The following is a 4,948-nucleotide window of genomic DNA, read 5'->3' as shown; positions in this document are numbered from 1 at the left end:
CCTTTGGTTAAAAAAACTTTGCCCATCGTTCAAACTTTGCCTATGCTTAAAATGCCTAAAATAACATCAGGTTAAGGGACTTTCGCAATAAGAGTTCGAAAGTTGAAGTTTGGTTAAAATTTAGGGGAATACAAATTGCCAATTGAAACTTTGGTTAAAGACAAAAAACCGAGGAAAAAATATTAGATCAAAGCAAGATTAATAGTCGGTCAACGATTAATCGATCGTCATAGTCCTACCGAAGGCAGGGACTAATAAGACTCTCCAAAATTTCTACATTTTCAAATCAATTTTCACTCTTCAAAATTTTTAAATTACTCGTCTTTATTTTCAAAGTAGATTATTCAAGTATCAAGACTTGGTTTTGTTAAAACAATATACCTAAAATTGTAACAAATTTTAATAAAATTGTGTTAATTTTTTAAATTTTAGTGATAAAATCATATTAAATTGAAAAAAAAAACGATTAAATTGTCTATGGATTAAGATGGTCAGCTTTGAACGACATCATTACGTCATGACATTGACTTATTGAGACAACACGTCACCATCTACACGCATCCTAACACAGACGAAACCCAAAACGTGGTCGGTGTAAGTGCTAATTTTCCATGCGACAACCCCGTGTTCAAATCTTTCAAGGTGTCACCCATACGTGTAGTGTAGGAGAATTACAAGTAATATAAATGCAAGTCCCATCACCAACTCTGGCCTCTAGAATTTTAGTGTTTGAAATCAATTTACAACTAATCCCATAAAAAAATGTTTGAGGTTTACACTACATTGACTGACTAACACAACACATCACCATCTACACACATCCTAAGATAGAGGAAACCCAAAACGCGGTAGCGTAAGTTCATGTTATCCATGTGACAACCCCCACAAACTTAATTATGTTTGATGTTTACACGTGGGCCATGAACGCTCAATCATTATTACGAGTCATTGACTTTGCGTAACAATACCATGCTTTGAACGACGTCATTGGTTAATTGTCATTTCTGTGATGTATGACTAGCAATTGTCCCAAAAGGTACAAGGAGAGGCCGATAGGATTATTAAATTGGAATTGTTGAATTTTTCTAGAAGAGTTAATTGGGTTGGGGAAAACCTTGTTTTCTTGGACTGGATCATTGTGCAATTACTTTCCTTTAGATATTTTGTTTATATCTATATTACAAGGAACGCATTGAATGTCTTATTTCATTTCTGCTATCCTTACTTATATCCTTTTCGTGCTTTTTCTTGATCAATTTGATGAAATATTCCATTATCCTTTGGTCAAAGTCCTCACCTCCATATTAGTGTATATCCTGGTAAGTTCAAAGCTTGAAAGCCAACCAAAAAAGTCAATGATAACCACTCTGCACGTATTCAAATTCGTAATGTAAAACTGCCAGACAGAGTTCAGACAGATAACCTCCAAGATGGGTATCACCGTTTGTAGCCAAAACCTCAAAAACTCTGTTGTCAAAAGTCAGAACGCTGACATCAAACATGCCACTGCCATGATCAAAAACAAAAATATTTTTCTCTCCACCCTTCTTGTCCAAGCCATAAGCTATTGCTGCAGCTGTGGGTTCGTTGATAATACGAGCTACATTCAAGCCAGCAATAACACCAACATCCTTCGTTGCTTGGCACTGTGCATTAGTAAAATAAGTTGCACAAGCCCACAAGTTAACAGTCACAATGCAGTCAACAATTGGTTACCCACAAATTTGACTTGGTATGTCTGGGTGAGTCAACTTGGCAGACCCAGCTGGGTCTGACTGGGACAGGCCATGCCCTCAGACCCAACAGTTACAAAATCACTGGGAAAACAAGCACAAATTTGACTCACTGAGTCTGAACAAGTCGACTTGGCAAACCCAACACCTCAGACCCAACCAGGTCTAGTAACAGATTTGCTTTTCTCCAATGTTTTAACAAACTCAATACAATGCATTTTCAATAAGATAACTACAGAGACTCCATTAATGCTATTGCCTACACATTAAAACCTGATTTTACAAAAAGTGAAATAATTATAGAATGACTAAAAACATCGTGCACAAATCTAGCAGACTTGCTGAGATCTAAGAAAAGGAATGTACCTCGAAGAACATTATAATTACAGATGACTGATAGTAGCGGATTCTTATGTGTTCCTTAACTCATTGTTTAATTTATGACTAAAGCAATAACATGGAAACAAAATATACAAACTTATCATATCAAACATCTTAAAATGAAAAAGGGTACAGAGGGAATTGACAGGAATTGTGAGAATCCATAAATTTGTCTCTTAAAATATGTGCCACAGCTGGATATCGAATCCTCAAAAGCAATGCCCATGAGAAGAACCTAAAAGACAAAGTTCATGATGTAGTGCCCAGCGAGACAAAAGGTACCTTAACACAATAATACATTACCTTTCAGCATCAATGGAGCTATGCTAAACCTCTAAATAGCCTACCACAAGGAAGGTACATATACTTGCTCCTTTAGATTCCATGTTGCGCTTTCAGTTGGGAATCCCCAGACAGCACCAATTGTCCATTGTGCGATAATCCCAGCACAAATAGCAAATCTTAATTGCTTCTCCAATAGCACTTGATCATCATATAGCTCCGGTTGTGAAGTCAACTTTCTGATAATGCCTGGAAGACATACACAGTTACTAACAATGTTGAACTCTGCATCGACATATCATCCTTCTATTAGAAGTATAAGAACTCTTCAGATAGATCCTTGAGCAACGTGACTGCATTCAATGACTACCTGCTACAATAGCATCACTCGAACCAGTCCTATCACACGTGAATGGCGTGACCAAAACATCTTCTGTTCCTATTACTGCACCCTCAAATGTAGGTGTGTAGTAGTGTATGCGGAAGGTGCCATTAGTGACAAACAAAATATTCATGTTATTGTGCCATAACGGCGCAATTTCCTCTCTTGTGTAATGATAACACCTCCGTCGTCGTTGCCTTTTTCTTTCTCCGACTGACTGTTCATAGGAATGTGCATAGTATTGAGGCCTGTAATTCCTCTTTTGCTCAAAATAATCCTCATCAATCAAAAATTCCAATTCTTGCATGGTTACCTCAATGACATTTGCCTCATTCCATGCATTCTGGATAAGTTTCCTTGTCTAATCTCGAGACCTCCAAAGTAGCAAGGGGAGGTTTACATAAAAAAATATAACTCCCCCAAATTCTTTTGACATTTTGATTGCAGCAAAAAGAGTGGCATGCATGGATTCTTCAAGAAGAACCATGGAATTGAAATGAAACATCCTGGCATGCGTGAAAAGTTTAAATATTTAGTCACAGATAAAGAGCATTTAACTCCAGCCTGTGGTTATCAGCACATAGTGATTACAAAGCAGTCTGCTTCTGTAAGATGATCGAAAAATTGGACCAAACCAAAAAAATATAAAAAATGGGAAAGGTCAAATATATAAAAGGGGAAACTAATCAAGCACATGAGATAAGGAAAATGTTGCGAAAAAAGAAGAAGTTAGAAGTATACATTTTGTGTGGATGACTATAAGAATACCTCTTTCAGTATGTCGATGTTAATATCAGAAATGTGAAAACCATCTTCTGCACATGGTTTGACACATTCCATTCCTAATTTTCCTTCCCGACGGGTTACCTTCATGTAGGAAACTGTTGTGGATGCATAAGGATCAAATTTAACACCACGAGTTTGGACATGTTCCTTGTTCATTGTGAGAACCATTTGATAACCAGTGGGATCATCACCTACTTTACCCATAAATGCTACTCTACCTCCCAACCTTACAAGTGCAATAGCAACATTGGATGGTGGTCCTCCCGGTGCCCTGACAAATTCTGGAGGACTCCATTGCAAGCCGTAAACAGCCTGAAACCTTCTGAATTTGAGGACTTCCTCGTTATCTTCCACCATGCTTTAAGGTGAGACAGCTATATGCAATCTTTGAAGCAGCAAAGGAGACCCTCAATAGTATCATGGGAGACATTCAAAATGCTGTTGAAGGATCAGTTCTACGATATTGGATATCAAGAAGATCCATTTAATTGTGATATTTTCACAAACGCAAGAAAAATTGTTCAAGACTACACCACTGAATATAAGAAATCAGCAAGCTTGCTAAATCTCAAAGTAGAAGTTCCTCAAACGATGATAAAAAATTGAGGAGAACTACATGGCTACATCAAAAAGGAATTTACCCCATTTGAAGTAAAGAACCTTAATGATGCTGGTAAGAAGGCTCTATTTATTGAGTACAAGAACAGAAAACCAGCAGTAAGTGGGGAAATGGAAAACCAAGGAAAGGTACCTAACATCAAAAATCTCCTAAGCAAACGAACAGAAATAGGACTTTCACCACTGCTCAGTGACTCAAAAGACAACACCAGGAATCACTGCAATCATTGCAGTGTTGATTTATGGGCACACTGAGAAATAATGCTGGAAATTACACCTGAAATTATATCCTACAATTTGGAAGAAAACATCTACGAGAATGTTGAGGGACAAAACTGGAAAGTTTCCAGAAGAGAATATAGCTTATATGAGTGCAAACCACCAACTAAAGAGGACACATTATTTAATCCATTGTCACATATTTAAAGGCATATGTCACCTTTTGAGGTGTTTTGGGATAAGGACACAATGTTGAGGTCTTCTCTACAGATTTAGAGGCTAGCTCTTTCCTTATGGAGATGACAAGTGGCATTGTGGGCCTATTTTATTCACTCAAAGGGAAAAAAGGAGGATACCAGGGTCTTTTGTAAAGAAATATTATTTTATTAATCAGGTTTTAATTTGAATGTTATAAATAGAAAAGAGGATTCACTTGCTAAAGTCATGGTTGGAGTTGTGGCAGTTCCTCTACAAGCTTAGTTGAAAAACATTTGGGAGAATGCAATTAAGGGGCAAATTCAATGTGAGGTTTTCGCTCTATGTTTCT

General features: G+C 37.2%; 1 pseudogene; it reads right to left on the bottom strand.

Moving 5' to 3' along the window:
• Positions 1 to 2,457: 2,457 nt before the first annotated feature.
• Positions 2,458 to 3,921, bottom strand: LOC149200547 (fructokinase-like 1, chloroplastic pseudogene; annotated as a pseudogene).
• Positions 3,922 to 4,948: the final 1,027 nt, after the last annotated feature.

Source organism: Pinus tabuliformis, chromosome 2_1 (genome assembly GCF_031772625.1).
Source record: "Pinus tabuliformis cultivar Carrire ecotype Pingquan chromosome 2_1, CPIR1, whole genome shotgun sequence".
Lineage (NCBI taxonomy): Eukaryota > Viridiplantae > Streptophyta > Pinopsida > Pinales > Pinaceae > Pinus > Pinus tabuliformis.
The sequence above is the reverse complement of the archived record's forward strand: the minus strand, read 5'-3'. Positions and strand labels throughout refer to the sequence as shown.